The sequence below is a fragment of the Dendrobates tinctorius genome, unplaced genomic scaffold (genome assembly GCF_039654945.1).
Source record: "Dendrobates tinctorius isolate UK_male_01 unplaced genomic scaffold, ASM3965494v1 ptg000151l, whole genome shotgun sequence".
NCBI classification, from domain to species: domain Eukaryota; kingdom Metazoa; phylum Chordata; class Amphibia; order Anura; family Dendrobatidae; genus Dendrobates; species Dendrobates tinctorius.
This window is the reverse complement of record NW_027361818.1, coordinates 8,409,222-8,428,895: the sequence shown is the minus strand read 5'-3', so window position 1 is coordinate 8,428,895 and position 19,674 is coordinate 8,409,222. Positions and strand designations below refer to the sequence as shown.

Below are 19,674 nucleotides of genomic sequence, written 5' to 3'. Positions count from 1 at the left end.
TAGTCTTGTACATAGGGGCAGTATTATAGTAGTTATAGTCTTGTACATAGGAGCAGTATTATAGTAGTTATATTCTTGTACATAGGAGGCAGTATTATAGTAGTTATATTCTTGTACATAGGGGCAATTTTTATTGTATAAAACCCACAAATACAATTTATTGGCCACCCGCTCCCGGCAATTCTCAAAGGGATCAGGTGCCCCTAAGACCCCATAATCCCGTTCAAGAACCAAGGAGGTATACCTGCTGTACTGATACTGCCTTATCTCAGATTTCAACCGGTCGATCTTCTCTTTGTTACCCCCACCCTCCGAATAGAGTGACTCCAATTCTTTGCGCAGCCTTAGGTACTGGCTATACTTACTCCGGCCTTTCTTAACTGACAGTCTCTTCAAGAGGTATCTGATATCATCCTTGACGTCCTCCCACCAGTCGGCCATGTTGTCATAGAAGTCCACTCTCTGTAGATGACCCTGCAAAAGGGAGTGGACACAACTCTGGACAGAGACATCATGGAGGAGGCTAGAATTGAGTCTCCATAACCCCCTACCAACATCAGCTCGCTTAGTGGCCCCTAGGCAGAAATATAGGGCAAGATGGTCTGAGTATGGGACGACTCTCTCACTCATGGCACCAATCACTTCCATGGGACTTACAAAAGCCAGATCTATTCTACTGCTTCTATTGGAGCAGGAATAGGTTAATTTTGGCTTTCGTCCTCCCCGTTTAAAGACGTCACCTAATCCGGCCTGCAGGACTATGTTATTCAAGATCCTACCATCCCTCGTCACGGTTCTACCTGAGGAGCTGTCACCAGATGTCAGTATGGCATTAAAGTCCCCCACCATTATCACTGGAAGAGAGGTGAACAGATAAGGCTTGACATCATTAAATAACTGTATCCTGTCAGTCACTGTCTGTGGCCCATAGATGTTAATAAGCCGGAGTCGCCTCCCATGGACAGTGACTTCCAGGACCAGACACCTTCCCATAACCACCTCCGTCATCCTATGTACTGTCACATCCCTGGTGTTAAACAGAATGGCGACCCCGGCGTACGGCTCCACGGCCAGTGACCAAAAAGAGGGACCAGACCGCCATTCCCTCTCAGCCTCCCTCATGAGCCCCTGAGTCGTCAGCCGCGTCTCCTGCAGAAAGATGACATCTGCGTCCAGGTATCGGAGATGGTCATAGACAGCGTGCCTCGTCCTCCTCACCTTAATGCTGTTCACATTACTGGATGTTATTTTTAATGAGAAATCCGCCATCACAATACCACAACAGAGGAGCAGAGATGTAAAAGCCGCCATCATAAGTCTGGGTCACAGATGTTCTGACTACCACCGGTCTCCATGTCAGACTGTATCTCATTGTCAGCAGGTACGGGCTTCCGTTTTGTAGGGGGATGGTCCGCTACGTCCCTGTCATACTCAGTCTCTATTCTTTTTATCTCTTCCTCCAAGTCCCCATCAGACTCAGACAAAACATCAAACTTATTGGACATGACCATCACACCTGCAGAACTCTGGACTTTTTTCCTGCCACCCTGGCTAGTGACATACTCCTCCTCAGGTTTACAGGAGGCCTTGTCCTTTTTTTTCCTTTTTACCTGATTACAGCCACTTTCTTCAGCTAGAGATGATGATACTGAAGTGGTGGCTACATGTGGCTGCTGGACCTGAGGGACGACCTCCATGCTCCCCTCTGTGCAAAGCTGCTCTGATGTTACCTGAGCGGACCCCTGGTGGACCTCTGACCTGGTCAGTACTGTCCCTGACATTAAAGCCTCCTCCTCCTGAGCCTCTGTCCCTGTCACTAACTCCTCATCAGGAAGGAGCTTGCATATATTGTGCCAGGCATCTGGACAGTCCCTGTGAGGGTGGCCGATCTCCCCACAGAGATTGCACTTGATGTTCTGGCAATCTGCCGCTAAGTGGCCGACTTCCCCGCACAGGCTGCACTTTACCACGGTACAGGTGTTTGCCAGGTGACCCACTTTACCACACTTAAAACACTTTCGTGGCTGCCCAGGGTAGAAGCAAATCCCCTTCTCCCTCCCGATAAAGAAGGAGTTGGGTAAGTGAGCCGTGATGTTGTTGTGCTGGCGTAATTTCACCAGCACCTTCCATCCACCGGTCCATATACCGTCCTCATCCCTGTTTTTTGGTGAGGTCGGAGACAAGGTCACAATGCCTCCGGAGCCACACCACAATGTCCTGCGGGGGAACAGCCTCATTCCAAAAGATGATATTAACCGTGGCGGTATCCGGCTTAGATATTGGAATGAAGCTGAACTTGTTCCAGCCATCAGCGTCCCTGAACTTGGGGAAATTGGCCCAGAATCTGTCCAGATCAGACATAAGCTTAAAGCTGATATCATAGCCCTGTCTGTCTGGCAGATTGATGACCGCCAAGATATTAACCGGCGCAAACCCCATCTGGTGGCACAGGAGCTCCCTGACCACCAACCTCCTGTCTGGAAGGTCCTCCTTGGCACCTCTGTGCCTGAACCGCACCACATTCCTCCTTTTGAAAGCCTGCCCGGTGTAATTGTCGCCGGAGGTAAAGGACGGAGCGCCGCGGCTCCAAACATTACTGGGAGGGACCTGTGGGGCCACACTGGGCTGACTGACAGGGCGAGGGTCTGCAGCGGAGGGGCCTGTTACACCTTGTGTGCTGGAAACCAAAGGGGGGAAATCACAGACATTTTGCACATTAATATCAACATCATCAATCTCAATAGCATCATCAGGATGCGCAATGTCCACCACAGTCTCTGTACCCCCTTCAGCCCCCAACCCCACATGAACAGTATCAATATCCCCAGAATTAATGCTCTCCTGGGCTCCAACAGTAGATGCAGTCTCATGTCCACTGTCTTGCTGTTGTGCTGGGCATGCTGGGACTTGTGGTACTGCTGGGATCTGAGCCTCTTGCTCCTGCTTGGGGTCTGCCGCAGGTAGTTGCGGCTGCTGGTGCAGTATCTGACCCTCCTTAAAACAGAAGCTAGCGGGCTGCAGCACCGGCCGTACCTGCTGCCGGGTCCCCCCTGGGACAAAGTCTGTGCGGGAACCAGCAGAGTCCTGCGTGTAGGACCTAAACCGCTCCTGGTTCCTATATGTCTCTGCCAGGGGCCCCATCCTCGCCAGCACACAGTCTATGTCCCGCACCACAGTCGCCAGCTCTACCCCCAGTGCATTCAGTCTCTGGTCATATACAGAGTGATCCCCAGGATTCGCAGCCTTCACCTTGTAAATGCAGTCAATTTCCATTTGCAGAAGATTCCTCTGCTGCTGCAACTCACCCATCCTCCTGACCAGTCCTGGTATCTCCTCTGCCAGCTGTAGCTCCGGGGCACGCGGCGGCTCCTTCTGGGGTCTTGCTTTAGGGGTTGACACGTTAGTTTTTAATGTCGCTGGTTTTGTGACTCCAGCCTCCGCAACACTTTTACCGCTGCCACCAGCCTGCAACCTCGTGCGTCCAGAGCTCGCCATGCTGGTCACCACATGTCCCAGCTGAAGGTTCTCCTGGAGTGTTTGCTTCTCCAGAGATGTCCGTCTCTGTCTGCCTGGAGTGAGCTGCACACCTGAAGCTGGTGATGGACTCTGCCTCAGCTTCTGTGCAGCCACCTGCCCTCCAGCACTCAGGTTCTCAGCAGAAGATGCCTTCTGGGATTTCCTTCCAGGCTCTGGACACTGTTTGCCTTGACTGGCCGACTGTTTAACAGAAACATCCTTGCACACAGACAAAGCTTTCTCTTGTTTCTTTCCTGTGCTGAGCTTCAACACATGATATTTCTCCATGCTGCTGGGACTTCCATTCTGAGGTTTATTTCCCGCAGAGGCAACTCTGGGATTTCCATCCACATGAGAAGGTTGGGAGTTTCCTCCCAGTGTAGGCCTGGAAGCCTGGGCCTTGCTTGGGGAGCTTCGCCGCCCTGGGTGGCCCCTCCCTGGGCTTGCTCCAGACATAAGGAGAACCACAGACACACAACCTCACAGCTAGGAGGCAGTATTATAGTAGTTATATTCGTGTACATAGGGGGCAGTATTATAGTAGTTATATTCTTGTATATAGGAGCAGTATTATAGTGGTTATATTCTTGTACATAGGGGGCAGTATTATAGTAGTTATATTCTTGTATATAGGAGCAGTATTATAGTAGTTATAGTCTTGTACATAGGGGCAGTATTATAGTAGTTATAGTCTTGTACATAGGAGCAGTATTATAGTAGTTATATTCTTGTACATAGGAGGCAGTATTATAGTAGTTATATTCTTGTACATAGGGGCAGTATTATAGTAGTTATATTCTTGTACATGGGAGCAGTATTATAGTAGTTATATTCTTGTACATAGGGGCAGGATTATAGTAGTTATATTCTTGTACATAGGGGCAGTACTATAGTAGAAATATTCTTGTACATAGCAGCAGCATTATAGTAGTTATGTTCTTGTACATAGGGGGCAGTATTATAGTAGTTATATTCTTGTACAGAGGGGCAGGATTATAGTAGTTATATTCTTATACATAGGGGAAGTATTATAGTAGTTATATTCTTGTACATAGGGGCAGGATTATAGTAGTTATATTCTTGTACATAGGGGCAGTACTATAGTAGAAATATTCTTGTACATAGGGGGCAGTATTATAGTAGTTATATTCTTGTACATAGGGGCAGGATTATAGTAGTTATATTCTTGTACATAGGGGCAGTACTATAGTAGAAATATTCTTGTACATAGCAGCAGCATTATAGTAGTTATATTCTTGTACATAGGGGCAGTATTATAGTAGTTATATTCTTGTACAGAGGGGCAGGATTATAGTAGTTATATTCTTGTACATAGGGGCAGTACTATAGTAGAAATATTCCTGTACATAGGGGGCAGTATTATAGTAGTTATGTTCTTGTACATAGGGGCAGGGTTATAGTAGTTATATTCTTGTACATAGGGGCAGTACTATAGTAGAAATATTCTTGTACATAGCAGCAGCATTATAGTAGTTATATTCTTGTACATAGGGGGCAGTATTATAGTAGTTATATTCTTGTACAGAGGGGCAGGATTATAGTAGTTATATTCTTGTACATAGGGGCAGTATTATAGTAGTTATATTCTTGTACATAGCAGCAGTATTATAGTAGTTATATTCTTGTACATAGGAGCAGTATTATAGTAGTTATTATCTTGTACATAGGAGCAGTATTATAATAGTTATATTCTTGTACATGGGGGCAGTATTATAGTAGTTATATTCTTGTACAAAGGGGCAGTATTATAGTAGTTATATTCTTGTACATAGAGGCAGTATTATAGTAGTTATATTCGTGTACATAGGGGGCAGTATTATAGTAGTTATATTCTTGTATATAGGAGCAGTATTATAGTAGTTATATTCTTGTACATAGGGGCAGTATTATAGTAGTTATATTCTTGTACATAGGGGCAGTATTATAGTAGTTATATTCTTGTACATAGGGGCAGTATTATAGTAGTTATATTCTTGTATATAGGAGCAGTATTATAGTAGTTATATTCTTGTACATAGGGGCAGTATTATAGTAGTTATATTCTTGTACATAGGAGCAGTATTATAGTAGTTATATTCTTGTACATAGGGGCAATATTATAGTAGTTATATTCTTGTACATAGGGGCAGTATTATAGTAGTTATATTCTTGTATATAGGAGCAGTATTATAGTAGTTATATTCTTGTACATAGGAGCAGTATTATAGTAGTTATATTCTTGTACATAGGGGCAGTATTATAGTAGTTATATTCTTGTACATAGGAGCAGTAATTATAGTAGTTATATTCTTATACATTGGAGCAGTATTATAGTGGTTATATTCTTGTACATAGGGGGCAGTATTTTAGTAGTTATATTCTTGTATATAGGAGCAGTATTATAGTGGTTATATTCTTGTACATAGGGGGCAGTATTATAGTGGTTATATTCTTGTACATAGGGGGCAGTATTATAGTAGTTATATTCTTGTACATAGGAGCAGTATTATAGTGGTTATATTCTTGTAATAGGGGGCAGAATTATAGTAGTTATATTCTTGAACATAGGAGCAGTATTATAGTAGTTATATTCTTGTATATAGGGGCAGTATTATAGTAGTTATATTCTTATACATTGGAGCAGTATTATAGTGGTTATATTCTTGTACATAGGGGGCAGAATTATAGTAGTTATATTCCTGTACATAGGAGGCAGTAGTATAGTAGTTATAGTCTTGTACATAGGGGCAGTATTATAGTAGTTATAGTCTTGTACATAGGAGCAGTATTATAGTAGTTATATTCTTGTACATAGGGGCAGTATTATAGTAGTTATATTCTTGTACATGGGGGCAGTATTATAGTAGTTATATTCTTGTACATAGGGGGAGGATTATAGTAGTTATATTCCTGTACATAGGAGGCAGTAGTATAGTAGTTATAGTCTTGTACATAGGGGCAGTATTATAGTAGTTATAGTCTTGTACATAGGAGCAGTATTATAGTAGTTATATTCTTGTATATAGGGGCAGTATTATAGTAGTTATATTCTTATACATTGGAGCAGTATTATAGTGGTTATATTCTTGTACATAGGGGGCAGCATTATAGTAGTTATATTCCTGTACATAGGGGCAGTATTATAGTAGTTATAGTCTTGTACATAGGAGCAGTATTATAGTAGTTATATTCTTGTACATAGGAGGCAGTATTATAGTAGTTATATTCTTGTACATAGGGGCAGTATTATAGTAGTTATATTCTTGTACATGGGGGCAGTATTATAGTAGTTATATTCTTGTACATAGGGGCAGGATTATAGTAGTTATATTCTTGTACATAGGGGCTGTACTATAGTAGAAATATTCCTGTACATAGGGGCAGTATTATAGTAGTTATAGTCTTGAACATAGGGGCAGGATTATAGTAGTTATATTCTTGTACATAGGGGCAGTACTATAGTAGAAATATTCTTGTACATAGCAGCAGCATTATAGTAGTTATATTCTTGTACATAGGGGGCAGTATTATAGTAGTTATATTCTTGTACAGAGGGGCAGGATTATAGTAGTTATATTCTTGTACATAGGGGCAGTATTATAGTAGTTATATTCTTGTACATAGCAGCAGTATTATAGTAGTTATATTCTTGTACATAGGAGGCAGTATTATGGCAGTTATATTCTTGTACATAGGGGCAGTATTATAGTAGTTATATTCTTGTACATAGGAGCAGTATTATAGTAGTTATAATCTTGTACATAGGAGCAGTATTATAATAGTTATATTCTTGTACATGGGGGCAGTATTATTGTAGTTATATTCTTGTACATAGGGGGCAGTATTATAGTAGTTATATTCTTGTACATAGGGGCAGTATTATAGTAGTTATATTCTTGTACATAGGGGGCAGCATTATAGTAGTTATATTCCTGTACATAGGGGCAGTATTATAGTAGTTATAGTCTTGTACATAGGAGCAGTATTATAGTAGTTATATTCTTGTACATAGGAGGCAGTATTATAGTAGTTATATTCTTGTACATAGGGGCAGTATTATAGTAGTTATATTCTTGTACATGGGGGCAGTATTATAGTAGTTATATTCTTGTACATAGGAGGCAGTATTATAGTAGTTATATTCTTGTACATAGGGACAGTATTATAGTAGTTATATTCTTGTACATGGGGGCAGTATTATAGTAGTTATATTCCTGTACATAGGAGGCAGTAGTATAGTAGTTATAGTCTTGTACATAGGGGCAGTATTATAGTAGTTATAGTCTTGTACATAGGAGCAGTATTATAGTAGTTATATTCTTGTATATAGGGGCAGTATTATAGTAGTTATATTCTTATACATTGGAGCAGTATTATAGTGGTTATATTCTTGTACATAGGGGGCAGCATTATAGTAGTTATATTCCTGTACATAGGGGCAGTATTATAGTAGTTATAGTCTTGTACATAGGAGCAGTATTATAGTAGTTATATTCTTGTACATAGGAGGCAGTATTATAGTAGTTATATTCTTGTACATAGGGGCAGTATTATAGTAGTTATATTCTTGTACATGGGGGCAGTATTATAGTAGTTATATTCTTGTACATAGGGGCAGGATTATAGTAGTTATATTCTTGTACATAGGGGCAGTATTATAGTAGTTATATTCTTATACATTGGAGCAGTATTATAGTGGTTATATTCTTGTACATAGGGGGCAGAATTATAGTAGTTATATTCCTGTACATAGGAGGCAGTAGTATAGTAGTTATAGTCTTGTACATAGGGGCAGTATTATAGTAGTTATAGTCTTGTACATAGGAGCAGTATTATAGTAGTTATATTCTTGTACATAGGGGCAGTATTATAGTAGTTATATTCTTGTACATGGGGGCAGTATTATAGTAGTTATATTCTTGTACATAGGGGGAGGATTATAGTAGTTATATTCCTGTACATAGGAGGCAGTAGTATAGTAGTTATAGTCTTGTACATAGGGGCAGTATTATAGTAGTTATAGTCTTGTACATAGGAGCAGTATTATAGTAGTTATATTCTTGTATATAGGGGCAGTATTATAGTAGTTATATTCTTATACATTGGAGCAGTATTATAGTGGTTATATTCTTGTACATAGGGGGCAGCATTATAGTAGTTATATTCCTGTACATAGGGGCAGTATTATAGTAGTTATAGTCTTGTACATAGGAGCAGTATTATAGTAGTTATATTCTTGTACATAGGAGGCAGTATTATAGTAGTTATATTCTTGTACATAGGGGCAGTATTATAGTAGTTATATTCTTGTACATGGGGGCAGTATTATAGTAGTTATATTCTTGTACATAGGGGCAGGATTATAGTAGTTATATTCTTGTACATAGGGGCTGTACTATAGTAGAAATATTCCTGTACATAGGGGCAGTATTATAGTAGTTATAGTCTTGAACATAGGGGCAGGATTATAGTAGTTATATTCTTGTACATAGGGGCAGTACTATAGTAGAAATATTCTTGTACATAGCAGCAGCATTATAGTAGTTATATTCTTGTACATAGGGGGCAGTATTATAGTAGTTATATTCTTGTACAGAGGGGCAGGATTATAGTAGTTATATTCTTGTACATAGGGGCAGTATTATAGTAGTTATATTCTTGTACATAGCAGCAGTATTATAGTAGTTATATTCTTGTACATAGGAGGCAGTATTATGGCAGTTATATTCTTGTACATAGGGGCAGTATTATAGTAGTTATATTCTTGTACATAGGAGCAGTATTATAGTAGTTATAATCTTGTACATAGGAGCAGTATTATAATAGTTATATTCTTGTACATGGGGGCAGTATTATTGTAGTTATATTCTTGTACATAGGGGGCAGTATTATAGTAGTTATATTCTTGTACATAGGGGCAGTATTATAGTAGTTATATTCTTGTACATAGGGGGCAGCATTATAGTAGTTATATTCCTGTACATAGGGGCAGTATTATAGTAGTTATAGTCTTGTACATAGGAGCAGTATTATAGTAGTTATATTCTTGTACATAGGAGGCAGTATTATAGTAGTTATATTCTTGTACATAGGGGCAGTATTATAGTAGTTATATTCTTGTACATGGGGGCAGTATTATAGTAGTTATATTCTTGTACATAGGAGGCAGTATTATAGTAGTTATATTCTTGTACATAGGGACAGTATTATAGTAGTTATATTCTTGTACATGGGGGCAGTATTATAGTAGTTATATTCCTGTACATAGGAGGCAGTAGTATAGTAGTTATAGTCTTGTACATAGGGGCAGTATTATAGTAGTTATAGTCTTGTACATAGGAGCAGTATTATAGTAGTTATATTCTTGTATATAGGGGCAGTATTATAGTAGTTATATTCTTATACATTGGAGCAGTATTATAGTGGTTATATTCTTGTACATAGGGGGCAGCATTATAGTAGTTATATTCCTGTACATAGGGGCAGTATTATAGTAGTTATAGTCTTGTACATAGGAGCAGTATTATAGTAGTTATATTCTTGTACATAGGAGGCAGTATTATAGTAGTTATATTCTTGTACATAGGGGCAGTATTATAGTAGTTATATTCTTGTACATGGGGGCAGTATTATAGTAGTTATATTCTTGTACATAGGGGCAGGATTATAGTAGTTATATTCTTGTACATAGGGGCTGTACTATAGTAGAAATATTCCTGTACATAGGGGGCAGTATTATAGTAGTTATAGTCTTGTACATAGGGGCAGGATTATAGTAGTTATATTCTTGTACATAGGGGCAGTACTATAGTAGAAATATTCTTGTACATAGCAGCAGCATTATAGTAGTTATATTCTTGTACATAGGGGGCAGTATTATAGTAGTTATATTCTTGTACAGAGGGGCAGGATTATAGTAGTTATATTCTTGTACATAGGGGCAGTATTATAGTAGTTATATTCTTGTACATAGCAGCAGTATTATAGTAGTTATATTCTTGTACATAGGAGGCAGTATTATGGCAGTTATATTCTTGTACATAGGGGCAGTATTATAGTAGTTATATTCTTGTACATAGGAGCAGTATTATAGTAGTTATAATCTTGTACATAGGAGCAGTATTATAACAGTTATATTCTTGTACATGGGGGCAGTATTATTGTAGTTATATTCTTGTACATAGGGGGCAGTATTATAGTAGTTATATTCTTGTACATAGGGGCAGTATTATAGTAGTTATATTCTTGTACATAGGGGCAGTATTATAGTAGTTATATTCGTGTACATAGGGGGCAGTATTATAGTAGTTATATTCTTGTATATAGGAGCAGTATTATAGTAGTTATATTCTTGTACATAGGGGCAGTATTATAGTAGTTATATTCTTGTACATAGGGGCAGTATTATAGTAGTTATATTCTTGTACATAGGGGCAGTATTATAGTAGTTATATTCTTGTATATAGGAGCAGTATTATAGTAGTTATATTCTTGTACATAGGGGCAGTATTATAGTAGTTATATTCTTGTACATAGGAGCAGTATTATAGTAGTTATATTCTTGTACATAGGGGCAGTATTATAGTAGTTATATTCTTGTACATAGGGGCAGTATTATAGTAGTTATATTCTTGTACATAGGGGCAGTATTATAGTAGTTATATTCTTGTATATAGGAGCAGTATTATAGTAGTTATATTCTTGTACATAGGAGCAGTATTATAGTAGTTATATTCTTGTACATAGGGGCAGTATTATAGTAGTTATATTCTTGTACATAGGAGCAGTAATTATAGTAGTTATATTCTTGTACATAGGGGCAGTATTATAGTAGTTATATTCTTGTACATAGAGGCAGTATTATAGTAGTTATATTCTTGTACATAGAGGCAGTATTATAGTAGTTATATTCTTGTATATAGGAGCAGTATTATAGTGGTTATATTCTTGTACATAGGGGGCAGTATTATAGTAGTTATATTCTTGTATATAGGAGCAGTATTATAGTGGTTATATTCTTGTACATAGGGGGCAGTATTATAGTGGTTATATTCTTGTACATAGGGGGCAGTATTATAGTAGTTATATTCTTGTACATAGGAGCAGTATTATAGTGGTTATATTCTTGTAATAGGGGGCAGAATTATAGTAGTTATATTCTTGAACATAGGAGCAGTATTATAGTAGTTATATTCTTGTATATAGGGGCAGTATTATAGTAGTTATATACTTATACATTGGAGCAGTATTATAGTGGTTATATTCTTGTACATAGGGGGCAGTAGTATAGTAGTTATAGTCTTGTACATAGGGGCAGTATTATAGTAGTTATATTCTTGTACATAGGGGCAGTATTATAGTAGTTATATTCTTGTACATAGGGGCAGTATTATAGTAGTTATATTCTTGTACATGGGGGCAGTATTATAGTAGTTATATTCTTGTACATAGGAGGCAGTATTATAGTAGTTATATTCTTGTACATAGGGACAGTATTATAGTAGTTATATTCTTGTACATGGGGGCAGTATTATAGTAGTTATATTCCTGTACATAGGAGGCAGTAGTATAGTAGTTATAGTCTTGTACATAGGGGCAGTATTATAGTAGTTATAGTCTTGTACATAGGAGCAGTATTATAGTAGTTATATTCTTGTATATAGGGGCAGTATTATAGTAGTTATATTCTTATACATTGGAGCAGTATTATAGTGGTTATATTCTTGTACATAGGGGGCAGCATTATAGTAGTTATATTCCTGTACATAGGGGCAGTATTATAGTAGTTATAGTCTTGTACATAGGAGCAGTATTATAGTAGTTATATTCTTGTACATAGGAGGCAGTATTATAGTAGTTATATTCTTGTACATAGGGGCAGTATTATAGTAGTTATATTCTTGTACATGGGGGCAGTATTATAGTAGTTATATTCTTGTACATAGGGGCAGGATTATAGTAGTTATATTCTTGTACATAGGGGCTGTACTATAGTAGAAATATTCCTGTACATAGGGGGCAGTATTATAGTAGTTATAGTCTTGTACATAGGGGCAGGATTATAGTAGTTATATTCTTGTACATAGGGGCAGTACTATAGTAGAAATATTCTTGTACATAGCAGCAGCATTATAGTAGTTATATTCTTGTACATAGGGGGCAGTATTATAGTAGTTATATTCTTGTACAGAGGGGCAGGATTATAGTAGTTATATTCTTGTACATAGGGGCAGTATTATAGTAGTTATATTCTTGTACATAGCAGCAGTATTATAGTAGTTATATTCTTGTACATAGGAGGCAGTATTATGGCAGTTATATTCTTGTACATAGGGGCAGTATTATAGTAGTTATATTCTTGTACATAGGAGCAGTATTATAGTAGTTATAATCTTGTACATAGGAGCAGTATTATAACAGTTATATTCTTGTACATGGGGGCAGTATTATTGTAGTTATATTCTTGTACATAGGGGGCAGTATTATAGTAGTTATATTCTTGTACATAGGGGCAGTATTATAGTAGTTATATTCTTGTACATAGGGGCAGTATTATAGTAGTTATATTCGTGTACATAGGGGGCAGTATTATAGTAGTTATATTCTTGTATATAGGAGCAGTATTATAGTAGTTATATTCTTGTACATAGGGGCAGTATTATAGTAGTTATATTCTTGTACATAGGGGCAGTATTATAGTAGTTATATTCTTGTACATAGGGGCAGTATTATAGTAGTTATATTCTTGTATATAGGAGCAGTATTATAGTAGTTATATTCTTGTACATAGGGGCAGTATTATAGTAGTTATATTCTTGTACATAGGAGCAGTATTATAGTAGTTATATTCTTGTACATAGGGGCAGTATTATAGTAGTTATATTCTTGTACATAGGGGCAGTATTATAGTAGTTATATTCTTGTACATAGGGGCAGTATTATAGTAGTTATATTCTTGTATATAGGAGCAGTATTATAGTAGTTATATTCTTGTACATAGGAGCAGTATTATAGTAGTTATATTCTTGTACATAGGGGCAGTATTATAGTAGTTATATTCTTGTACATAGGAGCAGTAATTATAGTAGTTATATTCTTGTACATAGGGGCAGTATTATAGTAGTTATATTCTTGTACATAGAGGCAGTATTATAGTAGTTATATTCTTGTACATAGAGGCAGTATTATAGTAGTTATATTCTTGTATATAGGAGCAGTATTATAGTGGTTATATTCTTGTACATAGGGGGCAGTATTATAGTAGTTATATTCTTGTATATAGGAGCAGTATTATAGTGGTTATATTCTTGTACATAGGGGGCAGTATTATAGTGGTTATATTCTTGTACATAGGGGGCAGTATTATAGTAGTTATATTCTTGTACATAGGAGCAGTATTATAGTGGTTATATTCTTGTAATAGGGGGCAGAATTATAGTAGTTATATTCTTGAACATAGGAGCAGTATTATAGTAGTTATATTCTTGTATATAGGGGCAGTATTATAGTAGTTATATACTTATACATTGGAGCAGTATTATAGTGGTTATATTCTTGTACATAGGGGGCAGTAGTATAGTAGTTATAGTCTTGTACATAGGGGCAGTATTATAGTAGTTATATTCTTGTACATAGGGGCAGTATTATAGTAGTTATATTCTTGTACATGGGGGCAGTATTATAGTAGTTATATTCTTGTACATAGGGGCAGGATTATAGTAGTTATATTCTTGTACATAGGGGGCAATATTATAATAGTTATATTCTTGTACATGGGGGCAGTATTATAGTGGTTATATTCTTGTACATAGGGGCAGGATTATAGTAGTTATATTCTTGTACATAGGGGCAGTACTATAGTAGAGATATTCTTGTACATAGGGGGCAGTATTATAGTAGTTATGTTCTTGTACATAGGGGGCAGTATTATAGTAGTTATATTCTTGTACAGAGGGGCAGGATTATAGTAGTTATATTCTTGTACATAGGGGCAGTATTATAGTAGTTATATTCTTGTACATAGGGGCAGGATTATAGTAGTTATATTCTTGTACATAGGGGCAGTACTATAGTAGAAATATTCTTGTACATAGGGGGCAGTATTATAGTAGTTATATTCTTGTACATAGGGGCAGGATTATAGTAGTTATATTCTTGTACATAGGGGCAGTATTATAGTAGTTATATTCTTGTACAGAGGGGCAGGATTATAGTAGTTATATTCTTGTACATATGGGCAGTATTATAGTAGTTATATTCTTGTACATAGCAGCAGTATTATAGTAGTTATATTCTTGTACATAGGAGGCAGTATTATAGCAGTTATATTCTTGTACATAGGGGCAGTATTATAGTAGTTATATTCTTGTACATAGGAGCAGTATTATAGTAGTTATAATCTTGTACATAGGAGCAGTATTATAATAGTTATATTCTTGTACATGGGGGCAGTATTATTGTAGTTATATTCTTGTACATAGGGGGCAGTATTATAGTAGTTATATTCTTGTACATAGGAGCAGTATTATAGTAATTACATTCTTGTACATAGGGGCAGTATTATAGTAGTTATATTCTTGTACATAGGGGGCAGTATTATAGTAGTTATATTGTTGTAAATAGGAGCAGTATTATAAGTATTATAGTAGCTATATTCTTGTATATAGGGGCAGTATTATAGCAGTTATATTCTTGTACATTGGGGGCAGTATTATAGTAGTTATATTCTTGTGCATAGGAGCAGTATTATAGTAATTACATTCTTGCACATAGGGGCAGTATTATAGTAGTTATATTCTTGTACATAGGGGGCAGTATTATAGTAGTTATATTGTTGTAAATAGGAGCATTATTATAAGTATTATAGTAGCTATATTCTTGTATATAGGGGCAGTATTATAGCAGTTATATTCTTGTACATTGGGGCAGTATTATATTAGTGACATCACCCCTACCCTAATTCAAAATACCAAGGATTGTCTGTCTGCTGTCTCTAGCATCATGTCCTCCCTCTATCTGAAACTAAATCTCTCTAAAACTGAACTTCTTGTGTTTCTCCCCTCTACTAACCTCACTCTACCTAACATCGAAATAACCCTGGAGGGTTCAACCATAACTCCCAAGCAGCATGCCCGCTGTCTTGGGGTCATATTCGACACTGAACTTTCCTTTACTCCGTACATCCGATCACTCAGTCGCTCTTGTCACCTGCATCTTAAAAACATCTCCAGAATCCGACCTTTTCTCACCTTTGAAACTGCTAAGACTCTTACTGTCGCTCTTATTCATTCTCGTCTGGACTACTGCAACTCTCTTCTGATCGGTCTCCCTCTTACCAAACTTTCTCCTCTCCAATCCATCTTGAATGCGGCAGCCAGGGTCATATTTCTGTCCAGCCGCTTCACCGATGCCTCCATCTTGTGCCAGTCATTACACTGGCTACCTATTCGCTACAGGGTCCAGTATAAACTCATCTCTCTCACCCACAAAGCTCTCCACTGTTCTGCACCGCCTTATATCTCCTCTCTCATCTCTGTCTATCGCCCTACACGTGCCCTCCGTTCTACAAATGACCTAAGACTAACATCCCCCGTAATCCGAACCTCGCACCTCCGTCTCCAAGACTTCTCTCGTGCTGCTCCAGCTCTCTAGAATGCACTTCCCCAGACGATCAGACTGATACCTAGCCCTGACCTATTCAAGTGCGCTTTGAAAACCCATCTCTTCAAAGAAGCCTATCACATCAACTACTCAGCAAGCGAACTTTGACCTGTTCCCTCCTTCCAAATATTATTCTGAATCTGCACCCTACTATTCATCTGTCTCCACACCCTTCATGCACATGATAACTGCACTTGATACTTGTCTATTGCACTTAAACACACGGGCTGATGACCGGATCATGCAGCTTTATATGAAAATCCCTATTATAATTGCCAGACCTGAATTAACAAGCATTTCTCACCTACTGTGTCCCCCCATTTCCTTGTAGATTATAAGCTTGCGAGCAGGGACCTCACTCCTAATGTTATTGTTTGAATTGTCTTAACTTGCATTGAATTTATTGTCTGTACATGTCCCCGCTTAATTGTAAAGTGCTGCGGAATATGTTGGCGCTATATACATAAAAATTATTATTATTATTATTATTATAGTTATATTCTTGTACATAGGAGCAGTATTATAGTAGTTATTTTCTTGTACATAGGAGCAGTATTATAGTAGTTATATTTTTGTACATAGTGGCGGTATTATAGTAATTATATTCTCGTACATAGGGGCAGTATTATAGTAGTTATATTCTTGTACATAGGGGCAGTATTATAGTAGTTATATTCTTGTACATAGGGAGCAGTATTATAGTAGTTATATTCTTGTACATAGGGGTAGTATTATAGTAGTTATATTCTTGTACATGGGGCAGTATTATAGTAGTTATATTCTTGTACATAGGGAGCAGTATTATAGTAGTTATATTCTTGTACATAGGGGCAGTATTATAGTAGTTATATTCTTGCACATAGGGGACAGTATTATAGTAGTTATATTCTTGTACATAGGGGCAGTATTATAGTAGTTATATTCTTGTACATAGGGGACAGTATTATAGTAGTTATATTCTTGTACATAGGGGACAGTATTATAGTAGTTATATTCTTGTACATAGGGGCAGTATTATAGTAGTTATATTCTTGTACATAGGGGACAGTATTATAGTAGTTATATTCTTGTACATAGGGGACAGTATTATAGTAGTTATATTCTTGTACATAGGGAGCAGTATTATAGTAGTTATATTCTTGTACATAGGAGGCAGTATTATAGTAGTTATATTCTTGTACATAGGGACAGTATTATAGTAGTTATATTCTTGTACATGGGGGCAGTATTATAGTAGTTATATTCCTGTACATAGGAGGCAGTAGTATAGTAGTTATAGTCTTGTACATAGGGGCAGTATTATAGTAGTTATAGTCTTGTACATAGGAGCAGTATTATAGTAGTTATATTCTTGTATATAGGGGCAGTATTATAGTAGTTATATTCTTATACATTGGAGCAGTATTATAGTGGTTATATTCTTGTACATAGGGGGCAGCATTATAGTAGTTATATTCCTGTACATAGGGGCAGTATTATAGTAGTTATAGTCTTGTACATAGGAGCAGTATTATAGTAGTTATATTCTTGTACATAGGAGGCAGTATTATAGTAGTTATATTCTTGTACATAGGGGCAGTATTATAGTAGTTATATTCTTGTACATGGGGGCAGTATTATAGTAGTTATATTCTTGTACATAGGGGCAGGATTATAGTAGTTATATTCTTGTACATAGGGGCTGTACTATAGTAGAAATATTCCTGTACATAGGGGGCAGTATTATAGTAGTTATAGTCTTGTACATAGGGGCAGGATTATAGTAGTTATATTCTTGTACATAGGGGCAGTACTATAGTAGAAATATTCTTGTACATAGCAGCAGCATTATAGTAGTTATATTCTTGTACATAGGGGGCAGTATTATAGTAGTTATATTCTTGTACAGAGGGGCAGGATTATAGTAGTTATATTCTTGTACATAGGGGCAGTATTATAGTAGTTATATTCTTGTACATAGCAGCAGTATTATAGTAGTTATATTCTTGTACATAGGAGACAGTATTATGGCAGTTATATTCTTGTACATAGGGGCAGTATTATAGTAGTTATATTCTTGTACATAGGAGCAGTATTATAGTAGTTATAATCTTGTACATAGGAGCAGTATTATAACAGTTATATTCTTGTACATGGGGGCAGTATTATTGTAGTTATATTCTTGTACATAGGGGGCAGTATTATAGTAGTTATATTCTTGTACATAGGGGCAGTATTATAGTAGTTATATTCTTGTACATAGGGGCAGTATTATAGTAGTTATATTCGTGTACATAGGGGGCAGTATTATAGTAGTTATATTCTTGTATATAGGAGCAGTATTATAGTAGTTATATTCTTGTACATAGGGGCAGTATTATAGTAGTTATATTCTTGTACATAGGGGCAGTATTATAGTAGTTATATTCTTGTACATAGGGGCAGTATTATAGTAGTTATATTCTTGTATATAGGAGCAGTATTATAGTAGTTATATTCTTGTACATAGGGGCAGTATTATAGTAGTTATATTCTTGTACATAGGAGCAGTATTATAGTAGTTATATTCTTGTACATAGGGGCAGTATTATAGTAGTTATATTCTTGTACATAGGGGCAGTATTATAGTAGTTATATTCTTGTACATAGGGGCAGTATTATAGTAGTTATATTCTTGTATATAGGAGCAGTATTATAGTAGTTATATTCTTGTACATAGGAGCAGTATTATAGTAGTTATATTCTTGTACATAGGGGCAGTATTATAGTAGTTATATTCTTGTACATAGGAGCAGTAATTATAGTAGTTATATTCTTGTACATAGGGGCAGTATTATAGTAGTTATATTCTTGTACATAGAGGCAGTATTATAGTAGTTATATTCTTGTACATAGAGGCAGTATTATAGTAGTTATATTCTTGTATATAGGAGCAGTATTATAGTGGTTATATTCTTGTACATAGGGGGCAGTATTATAGTAGTTATATTCTTGTATATAGGAGCAGTATTATAGTGGTTATATTCTTGTACATAGGGGGCAGTATTATAGTGGTTATATTCTTGTACATAGGGGGCAGTATTATAGTAGTTATATTCTTGTACATAGGAGCAGTATTATAGTGGTTATATTCTTGTAATAGGGGGCAGAATTATAGTAGTTATATTCTTGAACATAGGAGCAGTATTATAGTAGTTATATTCTTGTATATAGGGGCAGTATTATAGTAGTTATATACTTATACATTGGAGCAGTATTATAGTGGTTATATTCTTGTACATAGGGGGCAGTAGTATAGTAGTTATAGTCTTGTACATAGGGGCAGTATTATAGTAGTTATATTCTTGTACATAGGGGCAGTATTATAGTAGTTATATTCTTGTACATAGGGGCAGTATTATAGTAGTTATATTCTTGTACATGGGGGCAGTATTATAGTAGTTATATTCTTGTACATAGGAGGCAGTATTATAGTAGTTATATTCTTGTACATAGGGACAGTATTATAGTAGTTATATT

General features: G+C 36.7%; 1 long non-coding RNA gene across 1 annotated transcript in view; it reads left to right on the top strand.

Annotated features, from left to right (window-relative positions):
• Window positions 1-19,674, top strand: part of LOC141050220 (uncharacterized) — a 67,562-nt gene that overhangs the window by 42,163 nt on the left and 5,725 nt on the right. The window lies entirely within an intron of this gene.